Consider the following 18,230-nt stretch of genomic DNA (forward strand, 5'->3'; position numbering starts at 1 on the left):
GATTAATTGACTATAGGCATGTGGGTTTATTTCTGGGGTCTCTATTCTGTTCCATTGATCCATACATCTGTTTCTGTGTGCAATACCATACTGTTTTGATTATTATAGCTTTATAGTATTGTCTGAAGTCTGGGAGGGTTATGCCTCCAGCTTTGTCTAATACATATTGCATACATGCATATATTGTGAATATATATATGATTGAGATTATAATACATGTAGATATTTTTAACCACCTTATACAAACTGTGACATCACGAGAAGGGTTTCCTCATGACACCAACAATGCCCAGCATCTTGAAAGCTCCACCCATCCTTGTCTATCCTCATCTCCCACTTACTCCCCTGCAAACTGGCCTTTGCCGCAAATATTTTGCATCACGTTGCCAAGTCTAATGGGAATTGTTTTGGCCCTTATATTCCTTGATGTCTCAACAGGCTTTTGCATTCTTGACCACTCTTTCCTTCTTGAAACCCTCATCTTGAAATCCCATGGATCTCTGAACACCCAGGTATAAGTCTAGGAGGATTGTTTCAAGGAGTTGAGAAGTGATTGGAACAAGCAGCTCTCCTTGGGTTCAAGTTTAGAGGAAGGTTTTCTGTAATTACTATCAGAAGACTAGCTTGAGGAGAAGCAGCTGCCTCCTTCCACCATATGCTCACACCCATTTTCCTGTCTACACGAGCAATAGAAAATACTTGGCACATAGATCCCTTTCTCTTCTACCATTCCCATGGGAGGCATAATTAACTGATCATAGTACCCTTCCTGCTTGAGTCTGGAGGCAACTGTGAATTCCTTTCAAACAGGCAAGCCACAAGCAATCAATCTGAGTTGCTGCTTGACTCTGTGTTTGTTTAGCCCTCCTCAGCCAATAGAATTGGCCTCAGCCTTGGTTGGTCCTTTTTGATGGAGCCTGGGGAAGCTAGTCTCGTTTCTCGCCTTCCTAAGTCCCCTCCTCTCAGGCCCCCTTTCTAACATGGGATAACTTGGGACACGTCTCTCTTCATGTGATTGATACCGGGAATGTCCAAACCAATCACATGAGACCTTGGCCCCTACACACAAGTGTGTGGCCCTGAGTGGCCTAACTGTGGTCTGAATCTGCTGTTTCCACTCTTCCTGATGGCACCTCTACCCACTCCCTACCCAGAGGATGTCACGGTTTAACACACTGATCTTCCAAGGAGAGACATCAGAGTTGTAACATGGTAACAGAATGTGAAACATGATAGTAAATGAAATTAAGTATGTAAGCTGTGAAACGGAAAACACAATTCTCGTTCTTTTTACAGAACTATAAATATCATACTTTTTTAATCAATATGGAAACTAAAGACAAATGTAGCCCATATATCAGAGGCAGAGGGACTGTCACCCTGTCCTCTGAAGTACAATTCACATCCGTATCCCATCTTAATGAGGTGGAAATCTACAATCCCTCCAAGTATTTTCAGGAATCTTTGTCAGCTCTGGCTTCCTTTGAACCTTGAACTCACTGCCATGCCTCACCCGACTTAGTTCTGCTCTGCCAACCTAAGTTGAAAACTTGGCCCATTTTTCCTGACCCCCGCCCCAAACAAAAACAAAACCATTAACAAAGGTGTTTGCATGCAGCACAGCCTTTATTGGAGGTTTGTGGCAATGCAGGGACTTCACACCTCAACAATGCAAGTGGCTTGAAATGAAAATTGGAGCAGTCAGGAACCCCAGAGCCTTTCGGTCCCCCCCCACCCCGGAAGCTTCTCCCTGGCTTCTGTCTTGGCAAGCCCCGGCTTCCCTGTGATGTGCGTTGCCCCCTCTCGTCTCACTCCAGCCTCCTCCACTTTGCTGCCTCTCGACCTCGGCCCCATCTCAGGACTTCTGTCGACTTCTTAGGCACAAGAGCCCGGTTGCCCTTGGCTTTGCCATCTCCTTACAGGCTGATGTCTCCCTCCCCGACCCAAGCTCTTTAGGTATAGGGTGATATTGTCTCTAACATAGAGAGCTTTCACTTGGAAGAAACCCTGGGGCTGGCTGTTAAAATATCTTTTTTGTTAACCCACTAGTCAAAGATAAGATGAGGGCTGCCTCAAGGAGGGCTTCCTTTGCCAGGTCAGACCATGGCCCCGCAGTGCAGGGTCTGCACGTCCTGGCATGGGGGCAGTGAGGGCTGGCCTTTCAGTGGGCAGAGTGGGCTGGGGTGCTCCCACAGTGTTCACATCACAGCAGTAATTCATGGGTGTGCAGAGCCTTTGGGGGCCACAGCTCTCTCCCAAGTCGCTCCTGATTTTCTCTCAACCTCTCAGATGACAATGATTCTTTCCCCACTTCTTCTCCACTGACTTTTCTCCTCCTCTTTCCCCTTGAAGCCAGAGGGCCCAGCATGGCCTCTTCTCTGGGAACTTCTTGCCTCTCTTGGAATTTCTCATCCACTCCGAGGCTTCTACTGTTGCTTGGGGACGACTCTTCAGTCTCTGCCTCCAGCCCTCCCTCTGTCCTGAGCTTCAGGCCCACAGTGATATCGAACTCACCTGAAGCCCTCCCTGGAGGGTGCTTCCCATGCAGCACGCCCAGAGCCTAACTCTTCCTATTTTCCCAAACCTGCTTTTTTTGTTGCCTTCCCCAGCTCGGTGAAGAGTGTCACCATCCAAGGTGGCCAAGCCAGACACCACAGTGGCATCTTTACACTCCTCACCCTTCCCTGTACCCTTAGTCACTGCGACCTGGCAAATCCGTCTCTGCACTGACACTGGCCTCCACGCCCTTGCCGCTCTTCAGGGGTGGTGGTCCCAGGCCCTCTCAGCTCTCACCTGTCTCACTGCATAGCGTCTCCAGTCACCCCACCACACACATCCCAATTCATTCTCCACCGCAGGAGTGAACTTCCTAAGACCCAGATCTGACAGCATCACACGTTGCTCAGACTCCCGCCAGTGACTCTTTATCACTGACAGGGTCAAGTTCAGATTCCTTAGCATGGAGCACAAGGCCCTTCCGGAAGGAGGCCGAGGCCGACTTTTCTAAGTCCTCTCTAAGTAGCTTGCAATTAGCCACAGCAGAAATGCTCCCTTCCAGAATGCACACACCAAGGAAGCCAGCCGAGCATGTGAAATCCTGCTTTCAGAAGGGCTTCGAGCCCTGGAGACTCCCCGGGGCCTGAGGTGCCTGAGACAGAGCTCTGCTCAGAACTGGGAGGGCCCAAAATGCTGTCCCACTCTCTGAGCCCCCAGGGCCCTCCACTGCCTGCGATTCGGGTCCCTTTCTCTGTCTAATTCACCACACGCTGCAAGAATAGCGTGAGAAGCATCCTCAATAATGCCTGTGATTTTCTGGAAGTGATTTTCCAAACTGCCCTTCCTTCGTAGGCTGAGCTGAAAGGAACAGAGAAGGGTCCTCCTCGTGTGCCTCATGGTACCAGGAGCTGTGGTCATGCCGGGGTTAATGGGTTCAGACTCAGGGAGGATTAAAGCCTCTTGGCCTTTCTTTCTCTCGTGTAGAACTCTTGAGGGCTGGCATCTGTAAGTGGATAAAGCTCATCCACTGGGCAGTGGTCCGTAAATACTGTCCGTAAATACTTGCTGAGTGAACCGACGGCTGGATGGGTCTCATTCCCCACCAGGATTATGTAGGCACACGAGCCCGAAAGGGAAATTACTGGCCTGGGTTCGCCAGCCTGCCCAGCCGCTCAGAGTGACACGAGCTCCTTGAGTCCCAGGCTTCTCAGAGCAGCTTGGAGGTGGTGCCTCTGCCTCACACAGCAGACGCCACCCGCCTGGCTGAAAGGTGAGCTCGGTCTGGAGACACAGCCCAGACCAAGAGGGCATGGGGGCCATCCAGGGTCCGGGGGCAGAGCAGGTGCAGGTCTCACCTTGAAGGAGGCCCAGCCCAAGGCTACTAGTCCATCAAGGCTTGGCCCCGGTGGCAGAGGGAAGGAGGAAAGGTGGGTTGTAGTGAGGTGGGGTGACTGGAGGCGCTTTGCAGTGAGACAGGTGACAGGTGGCAGAGACCACATAGTCTCCCTTCACTTTGTGTCACTTTCGGCACCTTTTCAAAGGCGGAAGTCCGTGGGAGCCCTGAACCTTGCGGAACCTCTTTGATCCGTAAGAAGGGAGAACATGTGGATTTCAGCAACAGGCCCCTGACTTGTGAGGGACATTGGCCCTGGATCAAAGAGGACCGCATGGGGAAGGACTCACGTTCAGATGCTCTGAGCGCTGAGAGGCAGGTGGTAGAGAGAAGCATCCTGAACAAGAAAGACTTGGCCCCTGAGGTCCAAGCCCAACACTGCAGGCTGCCCCCAAACCCAGGGAGACAGGGATTCGGTCTGCAGCAGCTTGGGTGGCCAGTGCCCAGATGCATTCCAAATATTTTGGCCCCAGGGAGAGGAACCTGTGAAATCTGAGACAGAAGCAGTGTCAGGCATGGAAAGAGCATGGATTCAAACAGGCCTACATTCAACCCTAGCCATGCCAGCCCAGAGCTGTGGGTCACCGGCTAAACCCTTCTGAGTTTTAAAGCGGGGACATGAGTAGTGGCCTTAAAGGGTGATTGCTTACTTGTTCATTCACTCAGCATTTAACACCTTTTAGTTGAGTACCTACTATGTGCCCGCCAGTCACTGACTCAGTCCTTATTTATTAACTGCCTTATTAAGTGCCAGACATTGTTCTAGATGCAGAGAATCGCAGTGATGAATAAGTCAGACAAAGTTCCGTGATCTCAGGGCATTTACGTTTTAGCATCCTCAGGCAGAATACAGGCAAGAAATCCAATAAACAAATTTCCGATCGTAATAGGAGCTATGAGGGAGATCAAGTTACTAGTAACAAGGGAGGCTGCTTAGGAGGGAGCCGTCAGGAGGGGACTCTGAGGAGGCGGCATTTGAACTGAGTCCTGAATGACAAGAAGGAGCCTGTTATGTGATGACCTGGGCATTCCCAACAGAAGGAACAGCAGGTGTAAAGGCCCCGAGGTGGGAGAGAGCTTGTTAGAGGAACAGAAAGCAGACCCACAGCGGGCAACGTAGAGTTGGGGGGGAGGCGAGGGGAGTGGGTGGGGCTGTGGTGGAGCAGGACCGGAAGTGTGGGTTTGGTTCTAAATTCAGGAGGGAGCCAGGAAAGGCTTTCCAGCATTGTGTAAAATGATCACCCCGGGTGCCAGAAGGGAGAGGGATTGTAGCTGGCAAGAGGCACAACTGGGAGGCCAGTCAGGAGGCAGCTATGGCAGGTGTGCTGGCTGGAGACGATGCATCTCGGTCAAGGGTGGCCGTGGTAGAGGTGGAGGGAAGGGGGTAAACTGGGGCCATGGTTTAGGGGCACAGCCAACAGCCTTGCTGATGGAAGGCATGTAGGTGCTGATGGAACAAAGGGTTGAGGTTGACCCCTAGGCTCTTTCTGGAGTGCTGGCAGGGTGAGGATGCCAGTGACCAAGATGGGGATGACTGCAACAGGGAGTGGGAAGTGTGTGCCCTAAATGCAGTCAAGAGAGCTCATTTTGTCCGGGTCAAGTTTGAGATGCCTGTGAGATCTCCAAGTAGGGGGTATCAGTTCTGTGGCTGGGGGCAGTTCCAAGCTAGAAAGAGATCAGGAGAGGGGTGAGAGACCCTACGTGGCAATGGAGATAGCCAGGAGGGTCTGGGGACTGCATGCTGGGACCCCTTGCGCTGTTCAAATTATACAACATACAGAAAGCACCAAATACCCTGCCAGACAGTGTGGACATTGAGTGATTCTAAGCACAGGGACTTGGCATGGACCATGGCTCCCAGAGGGCATTCCTAACTACGGGGAACCTCTACTACCGCTGGGCTCACTAGTCCTTCTCCTGTCGCCTTTGCCATCACTACTGTTACTATTACAGAACCACGCAGAACGTGGGGTCTGGAGTCCAATCACCTGGATTCAAATCCTGGCCTTGCCACTCACACCCGCTAGCTGAGTGACTGTGGGTGTGAGTGCCCTTCTCTGTGCCCTGGTTTTCTCACCTGTGAATTATAATAACAGTAGTACTTAACTCAGAAGGTGAAGTGAGGCCCAAGTTGATCAATGCTCCACTTGCAGCAGAGGGCCTTGTTCACAGTAATGACTCAATGACAGTTAGCTGTCCTGATTCTCAGAGCCACGGCCATCACTGGCCGGCGTTTATCTAGCACTAGCTATATGCCAGACCTCGTCTCATCTAATTTAATCCTTACAAAAACCCCAGGAGGTTAAGATCTTACAGTGAGACCTGGTGAGGTGAGGTACTTTGCCTGTGGTCACACAGCTAGAGGGTGATTCTGCCCAAGTCCATGTGCCTGCCAGCCACGATCTTGGCCACCCTTGTCTACTATAGACAAGGACGATGGCCTGTGACCCATGGCAGGAGACTCATGATGGCATCGTTACTTCCAGAGCTCCTGCAGTTTGGTCCGGGACCCAACAACTTGGTCCCCTCGTAGGTACATCCCCTGCACGGGTCCACCAGGCCAGGACTTCCCCGTCTGCTGTGGTTTCCCTTTGACCTTCCTCTTTAACTTGTACCAGGAGCTCTTTAGGAGAGAAGCCCCAGGGAAAGGGCCTGAGGCGGTTCTGCTGGGCAGATGCCACTTCGGGGTGGAGGCCAGGGTCTGGGGGACCAGGGTCTCTTATGAGGAAACCTGACCCAAGACTCCCCCACCTCTACCTGAGCGTGGGTGGCGGGGTCCTAGCTGTGGAGAATGCACAATGCCTCTGCCTCAGACCCCTCAGGCAGAGAAGAGGGGGAGTGGGAAGAGGCTTCTCCCACCTGGAAAAGCCCCCTCCAGGATCTGGGGCTTCTGGAAGCCCACGTCAAGACTGGCATTGCAGTGACCAAGGCCTGAGAGGCAGAGAAATAGGTGGCTACTGGCGTGGGTCTGGAGTCAGAGAGTTATGGATTTGAATCCTGGCTCCAGCATTTAGTAGCCGGGTGACTGTGGGCAAGTTTTAAAAACTCTCTGAGCTTCAGTTTCCTCATCTGTAAACTGTGGGTGACATAACACCTGTCTCTTTGAGCAGTTTGAGGATTAAGTGAGAAAATGCAGGTACAGCATTTAGCACGATGCCTGGCCTGTAATGAAAGTGCAGCAAAGAAGAGGTACATAGCCGAATACCGTGTCCTGTTTACATTCATCCTCTCAGAAGGTCACCTCGGGGGAAGTTTCTACGAAGAATTCTGGGGGTGGCGGAAGTAACAGTGCTCTCGGGCAGTTGGCATTTAAGAAGGGGTGTCCTTGATAAAGCCAAGGATAAAGGGGCAGAATCCTGAGAAGAGTGGACTGATGAGGTTGAGCAGGGACACTGAGCTGCACAGTACAAGGAAAGGAGGAGCACTGCTGGTGGGTTTGGGGCAACGATGCCCTGGCTCTCTCAGCCTTGCACTAGAATTGTAAGATGGTAGCTTCTCCCCAGTAGGGGGCCTATTGGAATTTTCCTTTCCTCAGAGGCTGAGTAGCCCTGGGGAGGGAGGATACGGGGAGAACCGCAATGCCAAGGGCCCCAAAGCTTCTAGGCATCCAAGATTGTGCCCTGGAATTGGCCTGAAATGGTGGGGGGTGGGGTGGGGAGGAATACAATGTAGGTTCCTCCATTCCTACCTGAAATTTGTGAGTCACTGGAGAGTTAACAGACATCAAAGGGAGCTGAGGGATAGTTCTCTAAAATTATAGTTAATTGAGGAAATTTCAGTGGAACTTAAAGACAATCATAAATAAAGTCATAAACTTGGAAAGGCAGCTATCAGCATAACACACCTGCACCCTAGAATATACATGACTTAATAACAATGGAGAATGCCCATCGCCACAGAAGGGGAAAGTGTAAATTAATATTTTAGGAGTGTAGTGTCAGCTGAAGGTTATATTTTATGACTCTGAAGTTGTAACCATGAAATATGATACCTTGTTTAAAGTGTGAGAAAACCTCCAAACAACTTTTACAGCGTCTTCAATCAAAACAGAATGGTGCAGGAACAGGGTGTCAAAGGAGCCTGAGAGGCAGGGAAGACTCCAGCGGCAAAGGTGCCAGCTTCAGAGTAGACAGGCGCCTCTGGCTAGAGGGTCTTAAGCTCCGAGTGCTCAGTTCCAGCACAGTCTGGAAGTCGTTGACTAAAACTGGGAAGTTTGACTGTCTCAGGATGGCTTACCAAACTGCTATCAAGCAGGGAGTGTTACTGAGCCAAACCTGGGTCTGCTCACCTGACGCACAGCAGAGCCAAACTACTGACACAGGATTGTGGTGAAGGAAAATACAGCGTTTATTGCAAGGCCAAGCAAAGAGAATGGGCAGCTCACGTTTAAAAGACCCGAACTCCCTGATGGCATTCACGCAAGGGTTTTCAAAAGCAAGGTGAGGGAGAGGGTCACGGGGTGCCTGATTAGCTCGCAGACATTTCTTCTGATTGGTTGGTGGTGAGGTAATTGGGAGTCAACATCATCAACCTTCTGGTTCCAACAGATACGGGTTCTACATGCTGGTGGTCAGCATGCAGTTAACTTCTTTCACCCGGTGAGGGTTTTAGTCTCTGCAAAACAACACAAGGGTATGGCTCAGGATATTGTCTATAGCCCTTGAGGCGGAACTAAAGGCCCTTGACTTTGTTTCATGGCCAAACTATTGTTATTTTGTCTTGCTTGACTCTTTTCCTTTGTTTCTGCATTGTTTCACTTCTCTAATTAAATGTACTCTTTGGGATGCAGGGAAGGCCTACAACGCTAAACCTTTTTCTTTTTTTTAAACACCTTTATTAGAGTATAATTGCTTTACAATGGTGTGTTAGTTTCCGCTTTATAACAAAGTGAACCAGCTATACATATACATATATCCCCATATCTCCTCCCTCTTGCATCTCCCTCCCATGCTCCATATCCCACCCCTCTAGGTGGTCACAAAGCACCGAGCTGATCTCCCTGTGCTATGCGGCTGCTTCCCACTAGATATCGATTTTACATTTGGTAGTGTATATATGTCCATGCCACTCTCTCACTTCGTCCCAGCTTACCCTTCCCCCTCCTCGTGTCCTCAAGTCTATTCTCTACATCTGCGTCTTTATTCTTCTCCTGCCCCTAGGTTCTTCAGAAACTTTTTTTTTTTTTTAGATTCTGTATATATGTGTTAGCAAACGGTATTTGTTTTTCTCCTTCTGACTTACTTCACTCTGTATGACAGACTCTAGATCCATCGACCTCACTACAAAAACTCAGTTTCATTTCTTTTTATGGCTGAGTAATATTCCATTGTACGTATGTGCCACATCTTTATCCATTCATTTGTCAATGGACACCTATGTTGCTTCCATATCCTGGCTATTGTAAATAGAGGTGCAATGAACATTGTGGTACATGACTCTTTTTTTTTTTTTTTTTACTGAACCATTTTGAGCCTTACTAGCTAAGTTAGCTCTCAGCTAGATATACTTTTTTTTTTAACATCTTTATTGGAGTATAATCACTTTACAATGGTGTGTTAGTTTCTGCTGTATAACAAAGTGAATCAGCTATGCATATACCTACATCCCCATGTCTCCTCCCTGTTGCATCTCCCTCCCACCCTACCTATCCCACCCCTCTAGGTGGTCACAGAGCACCAAGGTGATCTACCTGTGCTATGCGGCTGCTTCCCACTAGCTATCTATTTTACATTTGGAAGTGTATATACGTACATGCTGCTCTCTCACTTCATCCCAGCTTACCCTTCCCCCTCCCCGTGTCCTCAAGCCCATCCTCTATGTCTGTGTCTTCATTCCTGTCCTGCCCCTAGGTTCTTCAAAACCATTTTTTTTGTTTTAGATTCCATATATATACGTGTTAGCATATGGTATTTGTTTTTCTCTCTCTGACTTACTTCACTCTGTATGACAGACTCTAGGTCCATCCACCTCATTACAAATAACTCAATTTCGTTTCTTTTTATGGCTGAGTAATATTCCATTCTATATATGTGCCACATCTTCCTTATCCATTCATCTGTCGATGGACATTTAGGTTGCTTCCATATCCTGGATATTGTAAATAGAGGTGCAATGAACATTGTGGTACATGACTCTTTTTGAATTATGGTTTTCTCAGGGTATATGCCCAGTAGTGGGATTGCTGGGTCATATGGTAGTTCTATTTTTAGTTTTTTGAGGAACTTCCATACTGTTCTGCATAGTGGCTGTATCAATTACATTCCCACCAACAGTGCAAGAGTGTTCCCTTTCCTCCACACCCTCTCCAGCATTTATTGTTTCTAGATTTTTTGATGATGGCCATTCTGACTGGTGTGAGATGATATCTCATTGTAGTTTTGATTTGCATTTCTCTAATGATTAGTGATGCTGAGCATCCTTTCATGTGTTTCTTGGCAATCCTGTATCTTCTTTGGAGAAATGTCTATTTAGGTCTTCTGCACATTTTTGGATTCGGTTGTTTGTTTTTTTGATATTGAGCTGCATGAGCTGCTTGTAAATTTTGGAGATTAATCCTTTGTCAGTTGCTTCGTTTGCAAATATTTTCTCCCATTCTGAGGGTTGTCTTTTTGTCTTGTTTATGGTTTCCTTTGCTGTGCAGAAGCTTTTGTTTCATTAGGTCCCATTTTTTATTTTTGTTTTTATTTCCATTTCTCTAGGAGGTAGGTCAAAAAGGATCTTGCTCTGATTTATGTCATGGAGTGTTCTGCCTATGGTTTCCTCTAAGAGTTTTATAGTGTCTGGCCTTGCATTTAGGTCTTTAATCCATTTTGAGTTTATTTTTGTGTATGGTGTTAGGGAGTGTACTAATTTCATTCTTTTACATGTAGCTGTCCAGTTTGCCCAGCATCACTTATTGAAGAGGCTGTCTTTTCCCCACTGTATATTCTTGCCCCCTTTATCAAAGATAAGGTGACCATATATGTGTGGGTTTATCTCTGGGCTTTCTATCCTGTTCCATAGATCTAATTTCTGTTTTTGTGCCAGTACCATACTGTCTTGATTACTATACCTTTGTGGTATAGTCTGAAGTCAGGGAGCCTGATTGCTCCAGCTCCGTTTTTCTTTCTCAAGATTGCTTTGGCTATTCGGGGTCTTTTGTGTTTCCATACAAATTGTGAAAATTTTTGTTCTACTTCTGTGAAAAATGCCATTGGTAGTTTGATAGGGATTGCATTGAATCTGTAGATTGCTTTGGGTAGTAGAGTCATTTTCACAATGTTGATTCTTCCAATCCAAGAACGTGGTCTATGTCCCCATCTGTTTGTATCATCTTTAATTTCTTTCATCAGTGTCTTATAGTTTTCTTTTTTTTTTTCTTTTTTTTTTTGCGGTACACAGGCCTCTCACTGTTGTGGCCTCTCCCGTTGTGGAGCACAGGCTCCAGACACACAGGCTCAGTGGCCATGGCTCATGGGCCCAGCCGCTCCGCGGCATGTAGGATCTTCCCGGACCGGGGCATGAACCCGTGTCCCCTGCATCGGCAGGCAGACTCTCAACCACTGCGCCACCAGGGAAGCCCCTATAATTTTCTTCATACAGGTCTTTTGTCTCCTTAGGTAGGTTTATTCCTAGGTATTTTATTCTTTTTGTTGCAGTGGCAAATGGGAGTGTTTCCTTAATTTCTCTTTCATATTTTTCATCATTAATGTATTGGAATGCAAGAGGTTTCTATGCATTAATTTTGTATCCTGCTACTTTGCCAAATTCATTGATTAGCTCTAGTAATTTTCTGGTAGCCTCTTTAGGATTCTCTATGTATAGTATCATGTCGTCTGCAAACAATAACAGTATTACTTCTTCTTTTCCAATTTGGATTCCTTTTATTTCTTTTTCTTCTCTGATTGCTGTGGCTAAAACTTCCGAAACTATGTTGAATAATAGTGGTGAGAGTGGACAACGTTGTCTTGTTCCTGATCTTAGAGGAAATGGTTTCAGTTTTTCACCATTGAGAATGATGTTGACTGTGGGTTTGTCATATATGGCCTTTTCTATGTTGAGGTAAGTTCCCTGTATGCCTACTTTCTAGAAGGTTTTTTATCATAAATGGGTGTTGAATTTTGTCAAAAGCTTTTTCTGCATCTATTGAGATGATCATATGGTTTTTCTCCTTCAATTTGTTAGTATGGTTTATCACATTGATTGATTTGCATATATTGAAGAATCCTTGCATTCCTGGGCTAAACCCCACTTGATCATGGTGTATGATCCTTTTAATGTGCTGTTGAATTCTGTTTGCTAGTATTTTGTTGAGGATTTTTGCATCTACGTTCATCAGTGATATTGACCTGTAGTTTTCTTTCTTTGTGACATCTTTGCCTGGTTTTGGTATCATGGTGGAGGCTGATACCAAAGGAGGCTGATGGTGGAGGCTAAAGATATTTTAGAAACAAGAGGTGGGGGATACTGGGGGTGGGAAGGGAAGGGTCTGTCCCTGGGAATATCCAACAGGATCCTGCTTGGTTTCAAGAAGTGTGATGTAATGGAGGAGACCACAGTCCTGGTCCAGAGAGACTCAGCTGGAATCCTAAGTTGGCCACATACTGCATCACCTTCTCAAAGTTACCTTCTGAACCTTTCTGAGCTTCAGTTTCCTGTATCATTTATTTGTTCAACAGATATTTATTGGGTGCCTGCTATACACTAGGAAATGTGGAAACTGCTGGGGACAGAACAGACATGGCCCCTGCCCTCATGGACTTTACTGTCTAGACATTAAATAAATTGCTAAGTTGATCAATTGATTATGGGAAAGTATGTGGTGCTCTAAAAGTATTTGATGGGGAGAAGGGGTATTCTGTTTCTGGAACGATCCTTGAGAAGCGACACTTAGACTGGGACCTAAAGGCTAAGCAGGGGCCAGGCAGGCCCAAGGAGGTAGGGAAGACGTTTTCAGAAAGAGAAAGTAGCACTTTCAAAGGTCCTTGGGCAGAGAGATGCTTGGTGCAACAGAAGAGCTGGGAGGAGGCCGGTGTGGTTACAGAAAGTGGGCAGGTAGAGGCTGGTATGAGGCGAGGCCCTATGAGGTCCATGTCAGCCCCTGGATAGGATATTCTGAGTGACAGTGGAGTTGTCGAAGGTCCCTGCTGAAGGGCGTGGTGTCGTCAGGTGTGTACTGTTTGGGATCACTCAGGCTTCTGTGTGAGGACTGGGTGTGCTGGGGCAGGAGAGATGCTTAGACACAGGAGGGAGACTTCATGACTGGGCTTGGACCACGATGTGGCTTAGGGTAGAGCAGATGCAGTGAAGACAGGAGACCGAATCAAGAGCCGCTTAGAAGGACAGACAGGCTTTGGTCACTGTTGCGTGTGGGGGGCAGGAGGGGTTGAGGATGTCCCCCAGCTCTGCCATGAGGTGTGGGGTGAATAGTGCTGACACCCCCCCTCCAAGACAGGAAACTGGAAGAAGGCTGAGTGTCGTGGGAGGAGAGGATGAGGACGGTCTTGGTCAGGGTGTGTTGGGAACGACATAAGATGGATACCTAGAAGGGTTTCTAGGACCAGGAACCAGGCAGGAGGCTGAGGAGTTGTTCTCTCTCCCCCAAGACCTGCTTCCGCTGCAGCCTTTCTGCTGCTGCGTCATCATCTAGACGCGCAGACCGTGTGGACTGCAGGCCTGTGGGAGCTCCTTGTCAGCCTCCTTTCAGGAGCCTCTGCTTCTGCCTGCTGCCCGTTAAATGTCTTCTGCCCCTGGCCGTCTTCGCTCCCGTGGAGCCAGCTCCCTCTTCATCCCGCCCACTCCTGGCCTCTTGGTCTCTAGGCTCCAGGCCCACCTGCCTATCCCTCTTGCACTCACATTCAGCGTGGGGGCGGGGAAGGGGTCATCACCATCCCGCATCCCTGTCATCCTCAGCACTGTTACCCTGTTAGAGACCTCAGCATGCTCTTCCCCTCCTCCCCTTCACAGCCCACTCCTGGGTGGTGGAAGCCACATCCTCTTGCTTCTCCCCCAGCCTCGTTCTTGAATCTCTTCTGTTCCTTCTCTTCCCTCCCACGGCCACGGGTTCAGGCTCTGACGTCGGGCACAGCCTCTTCACCATTCTCCTCACTGCTTTCTCCCCACTGGGCACACTCGCCACCCCAAAACCACATCATCCATCCATCACGTGGGGACCAGGAGTCATCTTTCTAAAGCAGGCCTGGGCTTTCACTCGCTGCTGACAAACTGGCAAGTCTACCCGACACCTGCAGGGTAGAATCCATCCCTTTAGCAAGACCACCAGGGCCTTTCTGAGCTGACCACTACCTTCCTCTCCATGTCCACCCCATCACACACCTCTGCATCCTGCACCTTCATCTGGAGGAAAGCCGACCGCTCCCCAAGCACACCACACCCATTCGGACCCCCTTACCTCCAGATGCCCTGTTTCCTCGGCCGGGAGCCCCTTATTTTTCTCTCCCTCCAGCACACTCCTACTCCTTTTTCAAGGTCCAGGTTAAGTGTGTCTTCTTTGACCATGATTTTCCTAACCTTCAGTGCAGCCAAGATGAAGCCACTGTGGCTAGGGGTGTAGACACTTCCACCTGCTGTAGACAGGGCCAACGTGGGACTACTGGGGCCGGCAGGCCCAGTGCTTGCTGGGAGTGACATTGACAAATTCCCGCTTGCTGGCTGGCTCCTGTAGCTTATCTCCCTGGTAGTGGTCACGGTGAAGTGATTTACATCAGAAGGAGACAAACCCTGCCTTGAATGTCAAACTTCATAGGCTCCTGCCAGAGAGATACCCAGGGTGGAAATACCGTGTGATTTGATACAACAAACAAATAGCACCGACAAACTAGATTTAAAGCTAGGCAAGGCAATCTGCCTACCTTCCCTCCCTCCCTCCTCCCTTCACGGGGCCTGGGCACCTGGACTGGAGGTAGTGAAAGAGAAAGGGAGGAGGGGGAGAATAGACCCGCAGCTCCTTTCCTTGGCATCCGAGGCCCTTCACAGCACAGCCCTTGCCTGCCTCCCTCCCAGCCCAGCTCCACCATTTCTGCCTTTGCTCTTTGAGTTCACACAGTCCTGACCAAGTCCCTAAATGACGCTCTCACCCCTGCAGCCGCCTTGCTCTTGCCTTTCCGCTGCCCAGGACACCCTTTCGCCTGATCCTACCAGGCAGTCAGCCCTCAGTTGAAGTGGATCCTGCCAGCTCAGCATTCAAAATGCAGTCAGTCACTGACTCCCTCTCACTAGTACCACCTGGTCCAGGCCACCGTCATCTCTCTCCTGAACCATCACCATAGCCTCGACAAGCTCCTTGCTTCTGCCGTCTTCCTCTTTGGTCTGTTGTCTGCATAGCACCTCAAGGGATCCTGTTAATACACCAATCAGATCGTGTCGTCTGCTCAGAACCATCCGCTGGCTTCTCATCTCACTCAGGTTAAAGCCCAAGCCCTAACAGTGGCCTCAAAGGTCCTCCACGGGGCCTTGTCCCTGCCACTCTCCTCCTCACTCCAGTGCTCCGGGCCCTTCAACAGTGCCAGGCCTCTGCACACCATGGCCTTTGCACTTGCTGTTCCATCTGGAATGCTCTTTCCCCAGATAACTATCTGGCTTTCCCTCTCCCTCCTTCAGGTCTTGGCTCAGATGTCAGCTCCTCAGCGAGGCCTTCCCTGACCACCTTTCTGCAATGTCCATACCCCCACTTCCAGTGCAGAATACTCCCCATCTCCGTTCTGCATTTATCACCACCTCACTTACCATAGGGTTTACTTATTTATCTTGGGTATTGTCTGTTTCCCTCTGACTGGAACGTAAGCTCCATGAGGGTAGGGATTTTCTTTTGTTTTATTTGCCGACGAATCCCTAGCGCCTAGAAAAGTGCCTGACACATAATAGGCACTCAGTAAATATTTGTTGAATGAGTGAATGTTTCAACACAAATGTTGCCTCCTGTGTGAAGCCTTCCCTAAGTCCCATCTGCTATCACTGTGCCTCGACACCTCGGTTATAACAATTCTGGGGAGCCACTGTGTGTGAGAAACAGGGATGAAATCAAGCTTATCATGATGTAGTGCAGGTCCTGGCCCAGTGTCTGGCACACAGTAGGTGCTCACGTAATGAGTGTGGGAGGGAAACATTCATGAGTACCTACTGAGTGAGGTGCCTTCACTTCTGTGCTCATACATACCAGGGAGCTGGCATGTAGAAATGGGCTCACTCTCTTGAAATAGACCGTGACCCTGTAGAACGACATTCGTAAGAATAGTTCAGGGCCACTGAATAAACTCACTTTTATCTCCATCCCACACTGCTTCTGTTTATCCAACTGTCGGCTCCATCTCTCCACTGGTTCATCCCCCGCACACACTCAGCCCTGGTGTCCAGAACTGAACCCTGGTTGCCTTCCGCACCACAAGATGCCCCCATCCTGGGTTCCCTGCTGCAGGAAGCGGCACCTTTCATCCATCCAGATGCTCGTAGCTGAAGCCTGGAATTCATCCCTCCGGACCACTCGTCCTGTAGATTCTACTTCCTAACTATCTCTCAATCAGATCCTCCCACCACCCCCCCAGGGCCTTAGCTCAGATCACATCTGGACTCACCTTGACTTTGGTGACTCTGCACTATCAAGGGCATCCTGCCCGCTCCCCCAGCTCAGACCTCGTCTATGCCACGGCCACAGTGGTCTTTCTACGACGCAAATTTAATCCTGTTTCCTCACTGCCTTTGATCTTCAAGATGAAGTGGAAAGAAAAGGAGAACTTGGCACCATTTGGGCATCTAACACGTGCTAGTCTCTGGCTAATGCTCGGTACTGTCACATTAATTATGCCATTCAGTTGTCCTAAGAAGCCATTCTACAGAGAAGCAGAATGAAGCTTAGAGAAATAAATCAGCCAAGGTCCCGTGGTTGGCAAACTGTGGAACCTGAATTCAAATCTTCACCTTCCTCATCCTAAAATCCATTTTCTTTCCAATATGGTCCGCTGCTTCCAATCTTTTTGGGCCCAGGACTCTCTGTCATGGGGCTCCTTCTACGTTTCCAGTACCATCGCCCATCATTCCTCTCTGTTCACTCTGTGTTAGGCCATCTAGAACTACTTATCTTAGATATGCCTTGTGCTTTGGGGCTCCCATGCTTATGACCTTTGGTTCTCTTTTCTCATAAATGCCTTTCCATTTCTTCTCTAATGATCTCCTAGTCATCCTTCAAAACCCAGCTCTAATGGCGCCTCCTGCATTAAGCTTTCCCAAACTGACTCACCCAAGCAAAGTAATGTACTGCTTTATCTCTGTCCTCAAAGTGTGAATGATACTCCTGGGAGACAAGAATATGTTGGTTAAGAGCATAGGCCCTGTAATCAGACGGTTGGACTTAAAAATCCCAGCTCCTTTAATCACTATACGCTGTGCCTTTGGCAAATAATGGAAACTCTTTGTGCCTTGGTTTCTTTACCTGTAAAATGGGAATAATACTTCGTAGGGTCATGAAATATGTAGAGTAGTTAGAATAGCGCCTGGCACAGTGGAAGTGCTTAATAAGCAGTAGCTTTGATTGTTGTTACTCTACTGCCTCTGATACACGTTTGAACCCTGATACTGCATTTTTCCTTTCTTTACAACTTAAGTCCGTATCTCTAATACATGATATGCTAAGTGGATTACGATCACTTACTTGCATACAAGCTCCAGGGAGGCAGGCTTAGGAAATTTGGATAACGTCCACTAAGTCACCCAGCTGGAAGCCATAGAGGAGGGATTCACATTGAGTCTGCAATAATTGAAAAACCAGTGCTCTTAACTACTTTATGTCAGAGCATGTTCCTTGGATCATTGTTTCTGCATAGCAAGTCTCAGCTGGGATTTAGGCTGGAGCAGTGCCACTCCACCAGGATGTGCTGCAGGGATGAGTAAGACGTGGTCCCAGCCCTTGGGGATTCCCAGCAAGTTCAGAACCTAGAGTGGCAGACAGACATGTGACAGGTCACTCAAACAGTGCCAAGTACCGTGTCTGAAGTTGGACACTTTGCTCCAGGAGCACAGAGGAGAGAGCCATTACTAAAAGTTTGGGGAAACGAGGCTTTACCGAGACGTGGCTTTGAAGTTGGGTCTCAAAGCATCAGAAGACTTGCTGTGGACAAGGGGCATCCCAGGCAGAGGGAGCGATGTGAACAGAGCCCAGGAGGTCTGACCACACACAGCACTAGAACAGAGCTGGCCTGGGCCCAAGGGGCAGGAGGGAAGATTGCAGAGGTCCGGCCAATCTGTGACGGGCCTGGAATGCCCTTTGAGTTTTGCCCAAGGGAGCTGTGCTGAGTTTTTGTTTTGTTCCCTCACATCTGAGGTGTACCAAGATCTGGTGGGAAAAAACATC

At 48.7% G+C, this 18,230-nt stretch overlaps 1 protein-coding gene across 1 annotated transcript in view; it reads left to right on the forward strand.

The window, feature by feature from the left end:
• CSMD2 (CUB and Sushi multiple domains 2) overlaps positions 1-18,230 on the forward strand; it is a 669,690-nt gene that overhangs the window by 231,437 nt on the left and 420,023 nt on the right. The window lies entirely within an intron of this gene.

Source organism: Lagenorhynchus albirostris, chromosome 2 (assembly GCF_949774975.1).
Source record: "Lagenorhynchus albirostris chromosome 2, mLagAlb1.1, whole genome shotgun sequence".
NCBI lineage: Eukaryota > Metazoa > Chordata > Mammalia > Artiodactyla > Delphinidae > Lagenorhynchus > Lagenorhynchus albirostris.